Source organism: Osmia lignaria, chromosome 1 (genome assembly GCF_051020975.1).
Source record: "Osmia lignaria lignaria isolate PbOS001 chromosome 1, iyOsmLign1, whole genome shotgun sequence".
NCBI classification, from domain to species: Eukaryota; Metazoa; Arthropoda; class Insecta; order Hymenoptera; family Megachilidae; genus Osmia; species Osmia lignaria.
The window spans coordinates 11,192,679-11,212,590 of NC_135032.1; the positions used below are offsets into that span (position 1 = coordinate 11,192,679).

General features: G+C 35.3%; 1 protein-coding gene across 4 annotated transcripts in view; it reads left to right on the forward strand.

Moving 5' to 3' along the window:
* Fas1 (fasciclin 1 Fas1 domain-containing) overlaps positions 1-19,912 on the forward strand; it is a 215,207-nt gene that overhangs the window by 115,736 nt on the left and 79,559 nt on the right. The window lies entirely within an intron of this gene.

Here is a 19,912-nt window from a genome sequence, read left to right on the forward strand (position 1 = left end):
ACAGAGCTACATAATGAAAATGAAACCGCAGAAAAACCATGGAAAATGTTTGCTTTTCAGCTACGAGTCGGTTGAACATTGTTCGATCAAATGCAAATGACGAGAGTACTTTTATAAAAGTAGTCGGATTAATTTTTAAACGAGTTCATTTCATTCTAACCGATCTGGAACTTTTTGTATACGTGCAATTTTTCGAGGATTTAATCTCGTCAGCAGCAAAACACGGTGAATTCTATTTAAATGTTTTATAAAATCTGTAAATCGGTCAAATAAATAGTAGATTATCCTTGGTAATAAAATATCGTTGATAAGGGGGGATAAGGGAAAAATCTAATTTTTTAATTTTTCATTTATGAAAGGCTGTTGATTATGTTTAATATAAAATTAAACAGAAGATATGGGTACACTTTTACGTGGTTTTTATTTTTGAAATATGAAGAAAAGAATTCATGTTATAGGGAGTGTGAATCGTAGAATGAATTGTACCTTCCATAACCCTCTATTAGATTTTCAAAATTGATTTTCTTGACAATGGAGCTTTATATAAAGAAAATTTATTCCATACTTTCGGCTTTCTTTCGAAAAGGAAGTAACCATTTCGATCGTCTGCTGTCCTATATCCAAGTTACAGATGGATGAACTAGGGAAAATAGACAGCATGTTACTTCAGTTTCAAATTTATTCTATGTTATCAAAGTTTTAGGTAAAAATTGAGAATCCCCCTTCATTTCTGAAAGGCTCCACAGTCAAAGGGTTAGAAGCACCCTAATGTGAAGCTTTTAAAAAATTTTTTAAATTCCACCAACTCAGAATAAAAACATTTCAGAATTGTGGAGAAAATATTCTATTCTGCAGCTATTTCATTTCCCATCCAGACCATTCTCTTACACAACGTAATAAAAAAAAATGTTCCTAGTATTTCAAAGAAATTTCCACCTTTCTTTCAAACAAAAATCAGCATTGTTCTGAAACACGTGACAGTGGTAGACCGGAAATGAGAACCAGAAATAGAGGAACAACGTGGTTCAGGACTTTCTTTTAAACTAATAAACATATAAGGAAACTTGGAGCGAACTGGAACAACAGAACTCAGAGCAGGAAGGGCCAATTTCCTAGCTCGGTGTGGTTTCCTCTAGCAAATGGTAGGGGTAGAATAGGGATCGAAAGGCAGTAATCGTAAGAAGTCGCGGGGTGAAATAGTTGGTTAACTATAGAAGTTCGAATAAATCGATACTCATGGAAAAACAAACACGAGATTGGAACTCGAAAACGAATAACCAGAAGAAATATTCAAGAGACGTAGGATTGCATATCGTGGTCTAACGGGTTTTCGATATTCTGACGACGATCGGCTACGTGATCACCTGCTGATCGAATATTGGCATGAAAAGTTGCTACTACGTTCCTTGTTCCGATCCTTGGGGAACATGGTCCCATTTTCTTCATCCTTTTTTAACTAGCTCTGCAATAATAGCCATGCAATTACACAGATCATTTTTTAGTGTTAAAAGAAAATTTGATCTCAGGGTTAATTAAAATCCAAGAACCCATCTACTATTTTTTTTTATCGTTGCCCTTTTTCGAAATTAAAATTGGGCCTCTCTCCATAGTTCGAAGATTAATCCAGTCCTGATAGCATTTAATATTTCACACTATAAATTCAACAATAATCTCATAAATTATCATCACAGAGAAACCTGAAAGCCCATTTTCTCCCATATCGTATATTTTATACCCAAGATTTACCATAACAAAAATTTATTGGATAGAATAATACATTGGATTATCTTAATACGTGACGCCGGTGAAGATGGATGAAGCTACAATAATAAGATCCATAAAAAGATGAAATCTGTTATATTATGCTCGTTTTATGGCTCATCGATTCATCGCCATTTAGACAGTTAACGCGAATAGAAATGGAGGTGAAAGCAAATGAGTAGAATGGGCAAATCGAAGATTTCCTCGATGGTGTTCTGCCACTGAACTTTCAGCTCGTTCTTCAATTTTCAATTAGTTAGAACGCTAATTAAGGCGAGCCAAAGCGAGCGTAACCAGTTCCATTGTTCCGAACAGAGTGTACTTGGTGAATGATCAAAGAGAATCGACACGAAAAATTGTGTTTCCGGTGGAAAGAAAGTTTACCTCCTTTAATCGTGAAATTAATCGTGAAATTCAAATGAATATCGGTAATAGATATTTTATAAAAATAGAAAATTCGTTTTGTTGATAGGAAATTACAGTACTTGAACGAAATTGTTAATTTTCAGTGGAATTCAAATTATAGCAATTAGCCTGGCATTAATTTTCAACTCTTTTGTATTGTAACTCTTTATATGTATTCAATTTAATTTTATTATTTCCAAGAATTAAACATATTCCAATTTGAACACAGAGGAATGCAATTGTACAAATGTATTAAACAAACCACGAAATTTCATTATTCAAACGAGTTGTTATTATGAATATTTACAAAAGGTTCAGAAAGCAAGGCTTTGACTTGAAAAAGAGTTATTCAAGTACAAAGTCAGGTAACAGAGGTCGTCATACTATACATACATAGATCAAGGTAGAGAGAAGCGTAACTATGCAACAAGGCAGGCATATGTGAGTGGCAGAGAGACGGGCTCGTTTACGAGCCGATGCAATTACACACTGTCAGGCTGGCGTTGTAAGCGGATTAGACGAACGAAATGTTTAATCGTCCGACGATCAAACGGAAGGATAATGACAATGGAAGCGGGAAACCTCGGAAACGCGAGATTTGCTCCCAGCGCGCGAGCCACCCTTTGTATTTCGCGGTGGGTGCATAATTAAATCTGCGCTGTGTCATACATAGTGATCCTGGAAACTGGGTCGGACTACATCCATTTCTAAAAAGAACTTTGAAAAAAATAAAACAAAAGAATTTAGGAAAAATTCGCAGATTCTATAAATGACTTCTATATTTATCTAATATTATTAAACAATTTAAAAATTGAAGGAGAATGTATAATTTATTTTTGTTACTAATTTTTATTGAAATCTATGTTATGTTATATAAAATAATTTTACCTTTGTTTCAAAGTGAAATTTCTTTTTAATCTAATTATCATTGAAAGAATTAATAATTAATTGATGCATTCTAATTAAGAAAAGAAATTAATAGATTTCAATGAATACTAATACCAAAATTAGTCTCCTTCTGATACTAATATATTCTAATTGGAATACTAATTAATCTTTCCATCGTATAATTAAATTTGTTAAACTCATCAGGCACCTTAAATATCCCCCTAGACTTCACGTTGAAATCAAATCCCTTCAAGCATATAAATGTTCCTAAAACACCATAACGTACCCTAATTCGACCTACGATCATGAATGATTCGAACCATTGAACTCCCTCTTGTCTTGTCAGCGATTAAGAGATCGTCCTTCGTAAATTTCACAGGGCTGAACCTACCCCTCAAGATCCAACAGACACTTCAAAACTTCCAGACCCTTGTGTGATCTAACTTTTCCCTTTCCATCTATCCATCCATCTTACTCTTTATCGTTTCTCTTCTATCTCTCTCTTACTTTCCCCATACATTTGCCTCGCTCGTTCTTCTGCGAAAGCCGACGCGTTCGAGATAATTGCGGGGACATATTATTCTTTTGAAGTGCAAACGAAGACGTTGACATTATTAATGTCTCCGATAACGGGATACTCGAAAGTTGTAGAAGCGTCAGGGAAAGAGGTATCCATTATCAAACAGAGAGAAGTAAATGTCAGGGAGAGTGTTTCTGATAAGATGAGACGAGATGTTCGCGATTCAGTCTCGAGAGAATCACGGTCTGCGAAGCAATTCAGATAGCAATAAATGTAAACTTTGTGATGGACAATATTGTAGATATTATCTGTTACCTGTTACCTCTGAATTTATGAAAGCAAAGTGAAGTGTTTTATTATCTATTAGTTGTTTTAGCTTACAATTTTGGGCAATTAATATATGTGAGCAAATAACAGTTATAGGAAGTAGGAATTCTCAAAATCTTAATTTTAATTAATATTAAAAGTGATTTAGAAATAAAATAATGTCATTTTTACTTATTCAATGTCATAAAGTTTGGTACATGATTAGGAAATGAATAATAACATAAATACCAATACAAATTTTCCCGCGTAAACGTTAAGGGTGGGGGGCACCAACCTATATACACGAGGCCTTCTTCTCTGCACCCTCATTCTTCTCGGGACCGCCTAAGGAGAGAGGTGGGGATCTGGAGAAGGGGTAGCCTTCCTGACGATGATTTAATATATTGAGTCACTAAAAATCAGTTTAAAATTAATCTATGAATTTTTCCACTAAATAAAGTGTTAAGTATAAATTCGAAAATTAAGTTCTCATGAATAAAGATCACTATTCTTGAACGCTCGTCGAAGATTTTAATGTTACTTCGTAATCTATTCAGTTACTTCGTTGAATATTAAATATGAAAGGCTCGAGAAATCTTTCGGAAAGCTGGTCGAACATTGATTAAAACGAGCAAACTTTTTAACTGAGAAATCTGAAATTAATGAGATTTTTCGAGTGAGCGCGAGACTCTTGCCGTTCCAAGTGTTTTAATCGCTTTCTTCGGTGGATGAGCCCTGCTACTTTTACTTTTACCAACTTCCTTAGTTGATAAAACGTTATTCTGCGTGGATTCTTTTCCCTTAACTGCATCTAAGCTTCCATTAATTTATTCAGAAATTACAAGGTGCCCAGGGGAGGTACAAAAATAGAAAATAAATTATAAAAATAAACAGATGGAAAATAGAAAATAAATTAGCATGTAACCAAAATATAATTTCTGTAATTTAAAATAAAAAATCTGAAATTTGATTATTCTAATGTTAAAGTAATTATCACTTCTTTATTTTTTAATTTTTTATATTTTTCTATTCAGACTAATTTTTTCAGCTAAACTCGCAAAGTAGAGTTTTTAAAATTGCACCACCGAGAGGGAGGATTTCACATATGTCCAAAATAATATTCTGCAATTTTGGTACCCTGCAGAACCACGCAACCCTCCATAATAAATCCCCAAGATGTACTTTACAACTCCTAAAACGAAAAACAAATTTTTTTAATTAAAACCTTCCAATGGTATGTTTAAACTCACCCAGCAACCTTTGACCTAGTTGCGGATGGTTTATTTCATTTCATCCTGATGTTCACTAAAGCAAGCCAGTGCTAATTTTTATTTTCCTGATCCTTCTTTCTGGTACGATCAAATTAAAAATTCCTCTCCTCTTTCGTACAAAATTGTTCTGTTTGCAACAAAAAATTTCATTCGGTTAGCTCATTAAACTTGTGTACCTTTTATAAACGATCCACTTCTCTGCAGCTTTGTTTTCCATCCGGATTACGCGAATATGAAATACGGCTGTTGCTCAGACACTTGTCGGAAAAAAACGAAATTCATGTCTTGGATAAATTTGCTCTTCTTTCATACGTCGGACTAGCTCAATCTGGTGTTCAGCATTCGAGTTGAATCAACGCGAAGGATTTTCTCTCTCCGCCAATTTATTACGACGTGCTTGACTCGTTCGCGCTACACATAAAATTTTTTTTTTTTAGTCACTCTTTCTCCCCGGGGTAATTTCTCTGATATTTTCGTGATAAAAGTGCACGGGTTGATTTACGCGACTCAAATGAATTGTAGCTTTTGCTCGGTTAAAAATGATGAAGAAGAAAAAAGAAATAATTGAATTGTGGAAAGAGCTGTGTTTTTCTCTGAAATTGTTTTTTGTATTTTGATAGCTTTAACTGCCTTTAGTTTATTATTTCTTTTTTTTTGTGAATTCTGGTTTTAACAATTCTAAACGAATAACAGGAATTGATAATCCCATCGGACGTTACGCTATCCCTGCAAACAAATGCCCCGTAAACCAGTGCCTAAATTTAATTTTGTTCCAGCGACCGGGAAAATCAATTAAATGGCCCCACGTGGATTCTAAATGCACGTTGTGTTTTCTATGTAAATTAACCGGCGTACCGTTTGTCCGTTCCGCACAAATTGAGCACAGTTACCGCCCGTTAACCTTTTCCCTCCCCCCTGCTTTTGTTTCATTTTTTACGTATGTCTCTACGACTTTTACGAATAGCTGCGGTGTCAATTATTCACGATGATTGCCGCGATTGAACCAATCAGGTTATTAATTGACTTCGATGGTCTGTGACTTTTAGTCTTGCAAATTGATTTTTTATCTTTTCATTAGTAATCTAAATTTGGCTGAACGGAAACGACGTTTTTCGGGCATCAAATGGTAATGATAAAATTTTGAATTTTTTAAATAGCATTGAAAATTGTTATAATTTTAATAATATTGGAATTGGGAGAGTTTAATTTAAAAATTTGAGTTCCAATTTTTGTACCTCTCATTTCAATGGTGGTTGACGACCACAAAAATTTCAACAAAGTAACAATATATTTCACCATCGAACAGTGAATGACTGTGAGTGCACCCTCTAAGGGTATTTTTACCTTTCGAAACCGACGTTGCAAACGAAAAAGGGACTCGCAGACAGATAAATAGGAAACAGGTTCCCATGCAAAGGAAGAGAACTCTTTTTTCGTAGGATCCCAGCACGTCGGTTGAATATGTGGCCTCGGGAAGAGGATGAGAGGGCTGCGGCCTGTTTATATCGCGTATCAAAGGGCCGTACGTCTTTCGTTTGTACGCCCGGCTCGGCCGAATCAAGCAACAGTGGAAAAATGTGTAATAGACGGGCCGGCTGGTCTTCCTTTGAAATTCGCTACTGCCCTCCTCGCTATAGTCGTTGACTCGAACCACTGCTTTTGCCAGTTAACAGAACCGCGAGTCTTCCTTCTGGAAAGAACAATCGTGGTTCAAACGTGTAAGGATGTCGGAGTGAATTCCCGGTGAAAAATAAACCAAGTAACGAAATTAAATTCAGTGAATTACAAAGGAAGCTTTCTTTACGATGAATCAACGTGAACTGAGTTACTCTAATGAAACTTTGAAAAGAACATTCATTTATGTGGCTGTATTTGATTAAATAATTAAGAGTATTCTGGTCTTTGTAATAAAGAATTCAAGATCAAAAATTTAAGTATTTTTTAAACGAGCATTTATCAATTGTCCACTATTTTATACAGTACAAAGTTATTGTAAGCATTGCTATTGCCGTTTCACGTGCAAAACAATTCAGGATGAAATATGTCGCGAACGGTCAATTCGTTACGTGTTAGCTGCTGGAGAATAGCTGGAGCGTGGAAAAATCAGTGCGCCAGGAAATTTCGTGAAATTTGTCGATTGTACGAGCCAGCTTGCAGGTAACACGCGAATCGAATAGATAACAAATCCAATAATACAGAACGCGGGAAAATATTTTAACGCGTAATTATCGTGGCACGGCTTAATTGCCTATTTCGTTTCGTTGCGGCCTGCGTAATTAAATTATAACACGCGTTCATCCGAGACCCTTATCTCTGCTAATTATTTAATTTCACCCCTGTGATTCGCCAATGATCGGATATACTACTTAACAAATTATTATGAAATGTTTGATTGAATCACTGTACCGAATGAGTTTGGAATTAAAGAGAAAATGATTTGGAAATTTTCTAAAGTTAATAATTTTGATGAATAAAAGCGTTTGGAAATATAAAATAAATATTGCGTTTTAAAATGAAATATACAGAGGAATTTATGTGTTGAAAATTCCAATTGGAAAATATGAGTGTTGCATTTCGTTCAGCGAGATGCATCATTTTGATTGCAAATTTTTACGTCAACCCGATCTTCTCCATCCCCATTATGATTTTCAACGTTTGTTTCATTCCTCGAGTTTCTTTCTTCATGACAAATCTGTAACAAAATATTCCCTTCCTCGCATCAGTTTCGTACGTTATTTGCAAACATTTCTCTATCCGCTCAGGTTGCAAAAGTTTTGTGTTTTCCAGAGTCTCCTGTCTTCGTGCTCTTTGTTCTCTGCTGGGATTACAAGAATATGAAATACGACTCTCAGACAAGCTATCTGTGAAGAAAGCAAAATTTCTGTCTTGGATAAATTTGTTTTCCTTTCATACGTCAAACTTACTCGATTTAACATTTTGCGTTCACTGAATCGTACGTTAAATTGTGTTTGTTGAAAAAATGGTATTATAAAAATTGAACATATTTTACATCAATTGCAAATTTAAATAACAAGCCCATCGATTTTAGGGTATTTAAAATAATAGTAATAATCCATTTTTATTATTTCTTAAAATTTGTATAAAACAATCTTTTTTCAATTGTAAAATATTTCTTGTATTTGAACGGGAATAATGCAGCGAGAAACTAATTTTAAAAAAGAAACAAAGAAATGAATTGATGGTTAATGAGAAAACGAGTTCAATCTCGTCTAACAACGTAAAATAAATTTGAGCTTCTCGCAAGAATTTCTTTCAAACTTTTGATCGCTGCACTTGTTTGATATGGCTGCTCGCCTCTATTAGTTTCTTCGTTCGTTTTTCAAGTGCGCGAAATGGAAACTCGAAGAAAATTTCGTGATATTAAGTACTGAATTCTTTCGTTATAGTAGAGAAACTTTATAAGTAAACTTCAGTTATTGCAGGAAACAAAGTATAAGGAAACGTAAGCTAAACAAAATCAGTTCTGAGAAAAGTATAATTACTGAAACTTTTCGATAAATGAATAAGTTAATTTTAATTATTCAATACCAATTTAAAACTTTCAATTTTTAGACAGTCACTGTACGAACATTTATTAACGATTTTAATTCAAGCTGTCAGATTGTTAGAAACCCATAATCAATTAATATTATATTGATATATCAAATCGTATCCACCATTTGAAATGCAACAACCTGATTCACGTTTGTCATCATTGATGCATCTCTTGTTCTCGATTGTCCACGTGTGCAATCAGTGGACGACAAACGTCTAGTCTGCACGTTTACACGCCTTCAGGCGTAATTCGTTATTTACAGTATGTCTCCTGGCAGCAGTTACATGGCCTAGCTACAGGCCATTTAGAGTTTAGTGACAGCTCTAAAAGGAAGGAATTATCCATCGTTGCACAGTAGTGTCAAAACTCATTGATATGTAGTTTGGAGATGGATTTAACAACCTGTCTTTCGAAAGTCGATTATAGTATACTAAAGGAGAAATCATTTTTCATTAAAATTAATATTGAACCCTTGTGAATAAAATTCATAAATTAGAATTTTCAAAGGATCATAAAAATGTAACAAAAATACTAAATTAAAAAAATAATTCCTCCTTAAAATAAAATTCAAAATTCGAAATTACAGAATCACAGATTATGGAAAATTTCATTTCAATTCTTTTGATTAAAATTTGAAATAATTCCACTTCGCTTCTTAATGTTCAAACTCCTAAGAAAAAAATTTTGTAATCACTTTTAAGGCCTTTCATCAATTTTTTTCGAGCTTCGTCTCAGAGACAGATCTGCCCTCTCCTTTCAACCACTTCTAACCCAATCTCTCTTCTCGGTCACCTTTTTTCGGACTGGATATCCTCTCGCCGATCCTTCGAAGCTTCGACGATGTGAAAAAGGACGAACGAATGAACAGAAAGGATGGATTATGATCGGATAACCCGAGCCAGACTAGGATTTTCTATGATCACGGATTTGCTGATCTCGTTTAAATCTTTCTACTCCTATTATCTTGTCACAATGGACGTCAGCACTTCCCAAATTATTTGGCCCTACGTGTGAACATAAGGCATTCACAAAAATAGGAAATTATTTTATTTTAAATATCAGAATTCTGTTCACTGATGACCCTTTTTCTCTACGGTCCTAAAGAAATTCGTTTAAGGATACTTGGTAGTGAAAGGTAGTCAAGATTTACAAGAACGTCTAAAGGGAAGGCTGTTTGTTCCATCAGCAAGGTTCGTCGACCCACCGTTTCCGAAACAACGACGGAAAAGAAGGACATAGTGGGCGGAGAGTCGGAAAGAAGAAAGCAGGATTTTGCCGGATCGTGCACGGAATATCGCGGCTGTATCGCTAGCGCAAAAACGAAAACAAATTAGCTCGCTCAAAGAAACGTGCTCGACGGTATATTAGACTCCGAGAAAATTCCATACAGTTGGAAAACGAAGGGATGCTGGAATGTTGTTGCTCGCAGCCGGATGTTGCGTTATATAGAAGATATCGGATTCAGGGAATTAAATTGGCTAGGTCAGAAGCAGAGAATAAATCCGTGGTATGGTTATTCTTGTTCTTTAAAGAAAATGAAAAGAATAAGAAAAATATTCTTATTTTTATTGTAATTTCCTGACGAAAAAAATAGTTTTATACGTTAATTGATTTTTCATACTCCGTTTATTTATTTTTAATTTAAAGATAAAAAGAAAAAGCAACGAGCATCCAAAATTCAATCCTACATTCATAAAACATTCCGAAAAGGTTAAAAGTTCGTAAATTATCCATTTGTCTACTTGAAGATAAAGATCCGCAAATCGTTCACGGAAGGAAAGACACTGGGGCTACTAAATTCACATAAATCGGCATTAGAATGCATAATCACCTCTTGGTCGCTGATTAATTCTTCGTAGTTGGGCGTAAGAGAAGCTCGGCTTGATTTATAGTCCCGTTTACCTCGAATGGAAATCTCGGCCCGTCTAGCACCCTTCAAGCCGAGACTTTAACGGCAAAAGGGCAACGGATCTTTCGTTGAAAGGTTGCGCTACCCTTTTCAACAGGGTGGAGGGGACGTTCAGCAATACAGAGACTTCGGGTAACAATACCTTCTCGCTTCTCCAGCCACGGATCCCTCGTTCTTTCTCTATTTTTGAGGCTAAGAGCGATGGCTTTCACCCCTTTTTCACGAAAGGCCTGGCGCGCGTACAAAGTGACGCATTTCTCTTCCTTTTACCTTCGTTCATTGATTTTCCTTTTTTTTTCTTCTTTTGCATGGACTCTCGTCGCTCGTTGGAAACGTCTGTTTAATCGCTCATTATATCGTTGAACTTGTCTGCATCAATAGTGCATCTATAGACGAGTCAGTTTATGTTTACAAATAAAAGCTCGACGCAGGGTCGGAGCTCAGTTGTTTCCAGTTCTTCAGACGGTTCGGTCGAGGTTTGTGAACTGTGAGCCGAGCCTGCTTCGAGCACGTTTTTGAAAGTAAGCACTTGTATTATTTCCACTCATCAAATTTTTCATTTGCTTTCCTTTTCAAATATTGTAAAATATATCTTGGAAATTATTGTGAAAATTTAATTGGTTTTACAGGGATGCAGAATTATAAAATTTTATTTGGAACATTAACAATAATTTTGATTCAAACAGTTTATTTTTAGGGGTGAAAATCACAGTCATTAGCAGATATTATTAAAAACATTCTTCATGAATGAAGAACCTTTAAAAATAAAAAATAATTTTTCTTACACTAGCCTGTACTATTTTACTTTCCACCATTTTGCAATTATCACCCGATTTTCCTTAACAAAGGGTTGGAAAAGAAGGAAAAGGTGCAGAATCCTTTATAAGAAGGATTCGAAAGAATGTCTGGCGACGTATTCCCTTGTTTACCGTTTCCAGGTATCCCCTTCGTCCATCGAGAGCGAAGGGTTCGACGTAAATCGAATTTCATCCCCGTAAGAGGTTTCACCCTACCGTACACTTCCCTTCGGATTCGTGGCGCGTTATTGGCGCGAGGGATGCGTTTATTTACTCGGCTTTTAAGCAGCTCGCACCCTTACCCTCCGCGTATTGGTCCGCCTGTTACGAGGGTTCTAAATCAATTCGATCGTCACGCCATAAATATACCGGAAGAACGAATCGTCGCACGACTTTCGCCATCGTGGCACCGGAAGGGACCTTAAAAAATATCGGAGAACGATTACAGGGCAAATCGTTGCTTCCTTTTTGAATTTCATTGATTCTAACTATAATTTGGTTTACATAAAGGATTAATTTTTTAAATCCCTTCGTGATTTTTATAAAATATAATTTTTTGTTTATTAGTATCAAGAATAATAAATTTGGATCGAGTTATATTTTCCACGGTATTAAGTGCAAACGATGAATTAATTACTATCCATGCTGTAACTGAACCATTTGTTAATACTTAATGAGCTATTCGAGACTTTAGTAGATACTTAGTCGAGCATGGGAATCGATCGATACCTGTAAACAGAGGAACCTCATAGTAAAGTTTACGTAACTATTCACGTGGCCCAGAACCACACAATTGGTGAACCTAAGCTATAGAATCCATTGAGCATTACAGCTAAGATAGCTTAATTACTTTAATTAGTCTAACATCCATTATATAGGTTCTTATATTTTCTAGACGTTATAACTTTTATAATATTACAAAATAAATATTTTTTTGAAAAAATAATATAGGTGGGAGTATCAATAATTAGTATAGTGCCAAAAAGTAAATTAATTGAATGTGAAAATTAGCACAGTCTACCCTAAATCAATGAACCTAAAATACTTATATATTTATAAATGAATTTATTAATTTATTCTCCCGTATAAAAACGTCGGGTAATTTTCAGCTCTAATAAAATATTTCACACCTGGCCTCCCCTAAAATACGTGAATTTAAAGAGGTTTTTCATCGAGCTGTTACAAAGTTAATCGACCTGGCATCGAAAGCTTCGAAAACGCCGAAAGTCGTAACGACCGACAACTTTGATGAAGAGACTTACCGAAGGAGTTACTGTAACCCATCCATTTCTCCAATTAGAAAGGAAACCGGAGGTGGTTGCGAAAGCAAGAGAAGGACAGACGTGTCCACCACTTTCGGATCGGTCTCGATCAATTAAAACTTCGTCGGTTCTGATTTATCGAACGATTTGAACCGGCCTCGTTGAAAAGACCGGTTTTCCAGCCGTCGATTTCTTTTCACTATTCTCCAATCGGGGAAAACTTCTGTGGCCAACGATTGCTTACGATCGACTCGACTCCACTTTTCCATGGAAAAGCCTCACGCACACCTTTATTTACCCTGCACTTCGTCGAGAACGTTTGCAGATCGGTTCCAGGAACTTCTTGACGCGTTCTCATGCATTCAATTCCGTGCGATGGATTGTCTGGACTGTTGCCAGTTGTTACGACACAGGAAATTGGCAAGCTGAGGGAAGAATTTGAAAAAAGGGAACTCGTATGAATAACTGAGACTAGGTAGGCGATTCGTAATCAGTGGTATAGTTTTGGGGGGTGTGAGCTGTTGAAAATTTTAGATATAATGATACTTTTTTACATTTATTTTCCATAATTTAGTTTCCTTATTTCTATTACTCATTATCTCAAATATGAATCTTTCTAATGTTTCATTATATCTAATTTCCATTATTTCAAACATCAGTATTTCTAATATTTCTACTATCTATCATTTCAAGTACCAAATACCATTATTTCTAATTAAGTAATCTAAGGAATTTCTAATGATGAATTCCTCCTATTGAAATTCAAATGTTTTGTACGATAATCCTAATCTTATCCTCAAATATGGCAATTCTTTCGAATCGAAACCTCCCCCTCGACAAAAAATCAACGAAAAAGATAGACAAACGAAACCAGAAAATTGGGGGCAGGGGTCAAAAAGTCGGAGAAGAAACAAAAGAAACTTTGCTGTGCAAATAGAAACATCGATGGTGCGTGTAAACGTCGAATGTAAATGGAAAAGCATTGTTCGAGGTGAAATAAAAAATAAAAAAAAATCCAAAGGGAGAGAAAATTTTCACGAAAGTTCGAATCGCTTTCGCGATCGGTTTAGTCACCGATCAATCGATTTGCTCTGCTGTTAACGATCACGCGATCGAAAAACACCTACGAATATTCGCAAATACGTCCTTCATAAATATTCAAATGTTTATACGAGCCGCAGGAGCGTATTTAACGTACGCGTTACCGCTCCCGATGCTGGAGGACAGATACGTCGATAATGAAGATAAACGAGGAGCGAAATTCCTCGTGGGAACAACAGATCGTCCTTGATAGGATGATAGCATAGATTGCTGAATATAGGCCACGGGTTCGATCTCCAATTATATCCTATTTTCATTTCAAATTATGATCTTTTATATTTGGTCAAAAATTTGGAGCCATTTTTATTAAAGTCAAATATTTTTATGAATTTAATATTGATTTGTTATTCGTATGCCTGATGGCAAAAGAACTAGATTTTATTTAAAATTCAGGGCTCTCTCCATGGTCCGCCATCTAAGAGTTAGGAGATTTTAACATTTTTCCGGAATTTAAATTTGTTCATTTATTGAAAAATAAGTGATTATTTAAAAGCTCGATGGTTTGACGTGCAATTAGGGTTTGTACATCTCAAAAGAAACAAGAACCGTTAATTACCGGAGACTGGTACTGGTTCAGTAATTTCAGACAGACACTTAACCTCGCCGTTCATTAACTATTTGGATCGCGTTGATTATGCCACTAATTGGTAATCAATATTCAGCATGACCATTAAAGCCGCGGAATATCGATGCCGGTAATGCTTCTACGCTTCCGGAGGCTGCTAATGCGACCGTTAAGCGAAGGAAGCCTACCGAAATAATCGTAATAGCGTTTCCGCATTCGGATTCGCAACACGCGTTCGACATGGATGACATTTAATGTTGTGGACTCGTACGCGTGTCGAATAACCACTGTTCAAAATTCCTCTGAATGATCTCCAGAGACTTCATGTATCATAGATATTTTTCATCTTTATTGTAAATTAATCTGTGATGCTAGATATGTATACCGGGCACGTAGCAAATGGTTCATGCAATTTTTAGTAAGGAATGTGTGAATTTCAGTCTTCAAAAACCGAGTCTCATAGGTAATAATTCATTTTTAATCCCTTCTTTTTATAATATTATTTTTACTAAATTAAAATCACACAAGTGAGGATTAATAATTTTTTGGAAATCTTTTAGATAAACAAAGCTTCTTATATATTCATATTTTTGAATCAATAAAGGGGGATTTGATGAGCCCCCCTCCTCGGTCTTTTTAGAGTTATTAGTTTCTAATTTTGAAACTTACAAATTACATTAAAATGATTCAATTTGTCCAAACTAACTCTTAATCAAGATAAATTCATTCTGGACACTATTAACCACCCCGATAATCATTTTCGAATTATCCATGCGGCACAGCCGTGGTTTGAATCGTCGATTGATCATCTCTCATTTTAAGGGTGGCCCCTGTCGGAGGGTTCCTATCTAAGGGTGGAAGGATTCATGAGATATGTCATGCGAGACCCGAAGAATCCTAGGGAACCGTGATGATCGTGGGGTCGAGTTTAAGGGGTCGTTTCTTTGGCGACGAGCCGGCAGAAATTCATTTTCTTCTGGTTGTTTTGAAGGGGATGCTCCTGCGATGAGTCACACGAATTTCCTGTCTATCTCTGGTGTCCGTCGGAGATTATGAAACGTGGAAATCAGAGGCATCGTTGTTGCTCTGATAGACGAAAATCGAAAGATCGAGCGTGGAATCTCTGCCTCGTTCAACCTCGAAAACGTTTCATCCCCTCGTCGTTCGTAGATCGTTGAACGAGAAACAACGTTGATGATCAAACGCTTAGGGTCACCTAACTTCGTTACGTTCTTTGACACGATGTTAAGCGAAGTGTATATTGAATAGTCAATCTTTAATGCGTTTCGAAAAAAAATGGAACGGTTCAATGAATGTGTTACGAGTCGTAAGATGATTTATTTATTGGAAGCTTTGTAAGGAAATTAAATTGAAAAAATAATCTTAGATAATATCAGGATTAATTGGGAAAAAATTCTCAAATAATAAAAGGTTACCAAAATAATATTTAAAAATATAATTTACCAAAATAACACAAACAATTTTACAAATCACTGAATTATAAGTTTGCTAAAAAAAATCCAACAATTACTGTTCCATTATTTCATTTCACAATTTAAGCTGTGCAAAGGAAGAAAATGGCCAGTATTTCATTATGATGGATCCAGTAAGTTCCTTTGCCACGTTCCTGCATTAACTCTGACGATGAAAAAATAAATAGGGATCTCTGAGGGTGGAGGACACGTCTCATTTCCGGCCTTGTGAAAATAAAGGTTCGTTGTAAAAGGTTCAGAAAAAAGTCACAGGTCAACCCTTTACCAACTCTTCCTCTTCATTTTCTTTTGGTATATCACCTCGACTTTCTTTCATTGTCGTGTTTTTCACGTTCCTCTCCCTCTCGTGTAAATGTTCGTGACGTACACTGTCTAATGATAGATAAGAAACACGCGATAATTTAGCGTAATTATTATCGATGTGGAGACGATTAAACTTGTTTGTGTGATTATTAAATGTGACTTTTGATGGGTGTCTGATAGGGGTAATTAGTTTAATGAGACATGCAAATGTCCTGAAATTTCAATGTAATTTTTGTCTAATGGAAATTATTTCAGTTTCCTGTTATTTTAAAATTATAGTTTGACTCAGTTGCATTGAAGACCCCGAGAAATTATTTAAAAATACAATATTATGAATTATTCAATTTTGATTTATATCAAATTAAAAATAAATAAATTCTTTTTAATTTTAGTTCAAAAATGGTTTAAACTTACTTTCTTCAGAAGATAATAAAAATCGTTTGTCCTCTGATATCGAAAACCCAACTTAAATATATTATTTGCCACGTTATCGTATGGCCCGTTGATTCTATTGTAAATCATTCAAGTGTGCGTTTGTTGGAAATATTGCCCGGCAGGCAAAGGTTTAAGGAGCTGGAACACGCGCCTAACTAATTTCCATATTATATTATCAAACGCTATATCACGCGTGGATGGTTTAACAGCATTAAACTAAAATTACTTTGATTGAAACCTGTCGGACCGTTTCGCAATAATTAACTTTATTCAACTTAAGTCAAGATTCACTACAATTTCACTCGTTTCATGTTCCAACAAGGAGCTATTTAAACACTCTTATCTTCCTGTAATTGAAGACAGCTTTCATACCAAACATCCCTCCCGGCGAGGGATGCTTAAAATTCTTTTTCCTCATCCCCGTATTTCAACGAACTTTAGATTTCGCGATATTAAACGAACGGCATCGTTGAATTCGTCGTGAACCGCGAGCCGTTTGCGGTTCGACGTCGACTATGTCGTTGCAACGCGACGCACGATGCACCATCCGATGCAGGGATGCATTATTCGCCGCGTTATTGCACGCGCCGTTGAGCCGGCTCCATTGTAAATTGGTCTGCGGCACGTTTGTTGGAAACGTTGCCCAAAGGGTGGTAGGAATGGGTGTAGGACGTTCAGACGGGCCTGCTGGGACCCGGTGAAAGCACTTATATTGAATACGTGAACAACATCTCGATATCTTGATGCACTTATTCACTGGGACATTGATATATCTTGGCAGGGTGTGGAAAAGTACGTGGCACATCCATATGGATTGGGGTGAATTACCATTATTGTCATTTTTATTATTGCTCTAATAAATAATATTGAGTATTATTTTTAAATGAAATTTGAAAACAATGAAAAATTATATGATTGATATAATTTATTATATTGGTAATGATATTTATTATTTATAATAAAAAATAATGATTTTGTATTATTGTTTTTGTATATTTAAATTAGAGACGTATTTTACAAAAAAATAATGAAACAAGTTTAAAGGGTTTCTAGACTTAATTAAAGATTTCGAAAGGTTTGTAAATAAGGATGGAGGAAAAAATTCCAAGTTGGTCGTTGTCCTGTTCGGTCGAATTTCCAGTTAGTCCTTGTTGGTCCTGCGTCTCTCCTCCTTCGAGTTCGGATTACCTCGATTCCGCAAACAACCTCGCGGCACAATTTCGGGTCCTAAGCTTTGCCCGGTTCCCAGCGAGTTTACCGAAGCTTCAAGCGGATCGGGAAGAGATTTTGAGGTAATTTATCTCGCTTGATGGGATTTGTTGGATCCTGTAGTTGCTAGCGTAAATGATCGGGCGTTGACCGTACGTATTCGTTTTCCAGCAGGACGACTCGAGTCCTTTTTCCTTAAACTCACACATTTCTGGCTCAATTTTTGGCTCACCCCTTTCTCTTTTCAACCCTTCCTCGCCCTAATGAATGAAGTCGCATTAATTGCCCGAAGTCACGACATGTCTCCATTACTTAAGGGCTTCGTTAAAGGATAAGTGGCTTGTAAAAATGAAGGGACGGTAAGATAAAAGAGAATGCAACCGTGTTTCGTCGTTATTTTTCATAAATTAGATCTTCAACATCGTAACCCTAGGGCACAATCGAACTGATCCTTGTTGCGAGACAAGAAAGAAGACACTTTCTAAGTTGAGTATGTTTCAAATTTAATTGTTACTTCATCGTTTAATGTTGCAAAGTAATACCTTTTGAACTTTGAAGTAGAATTTAAATTTAAATTAAAACTCTTCTCAAATAGTTGCAGAGGTTGTTCCTTTATTGTAATTACTTAACTTCAAAATAATTGCAAAATTTTACAAAATTAATATTTTTTAAATTCCAAATTCTAATTAAAAATCATTTATGTTTTGAAATTGTTATTATGTACAATTATTGTTCTGAATGAGTGAACTTTGTTTGTAAAAATTTATTGGTGACCAAGTGACTTTATATACAGAAATCCATGTTAATTAATACACTACGAGATAATTGAGAATTTGAATTCAGACTGAGGTTTATTAGTTGTGCAATCCTGGTCCACGGAATTACCAGGAAATTTCTGATTAATTAGTGGAAACTGAACTAGGATGCGGTCGATCTATATGGCGTCATATTCCATAGCGATTGGTTCGCCTTCAAGTTATATAATAAATTTCAGAATATTGTTATTCGTGGGCAGTAATGTTTCTCTGTGACGATTAATTTTAAATGTGGTTAATAAAAATGACATGAATTGTTAAAATAAAGAACTTTCTAAGTCTTGACTAAGTAATTAACTTTAAAAAGCCGTTCCGTTTAATTATATTCATGAATTCAGCCCTCGAAAGTCTTAACAACGCTACACCTTCAAAGTTTCCAAGTCTTTGATGCTTACATGAAGTAATACTTTTGTATGGTTTCATAACAATGATGATTATATTACATTTGAAATACATTATTTAAATTAAAATTCACACTATTTCTTTTTTATTTCATACTTTGACAGACAAGTAAAATAATAATTAAAGCTATCAGTGTGAAAAAAATAAAATAGTAAAATTATTATTGTGAAATTTTATACTATTAATTTTCAGGTATTAAAAATTTGATTTTCAAAATGGCCAAAAATAGCTTATTTTTAATGTTAACCCAGTTATCCCAATTTAAAATCCCATTAATAATTGAACAAAAAAATCTATTGTATTAAAAGTGGGATTCTCTTCATGGTCCGTCATCCGAGGGTTAAAAATTTGTTAGCCTTTCGTTACCTAAGTGATTGAAGGAAATGTACAAGTGCATTTGGGCACCTAAAAGTACGATGACGATGTTGAACGTCGTTACGGCTGCCCTATTTCCGGACCCCTGGGACATGCTAATTAAACTGGCTAATAGACGGTCCGGCCTTGGCTGCCCATCAATCGATTTAACTACAAATTCAATTGAACGTTACTTATTGGACGGGAAAAATAATTACTTGCCCGAGAGATTCAACTACCGTGACGCGATGAAAGAGCTTGTTAACTCGTCAACATTCGTTCAAATTTTCATGTTGTTCGACAAATTAACAACGATTGCGCTTTCAATTTTATTAAATTTCACCTGCATTTTGTGATTTATACCTGCTCGTTCAATACATCCAATTCAATTTCAGTTTCAATGGATACGGTATTGTTTGAATGGAACTTGTGAAGGTAATTTGATCGAAAGAGGACAAAAGAAAATTCGAATGAAATAAATTTTAAAATCTATCTATTTTGAACAGAAATCAAATAATCAACTAATTAATTATTTTAAACAGAAATCAAATATTCAAATG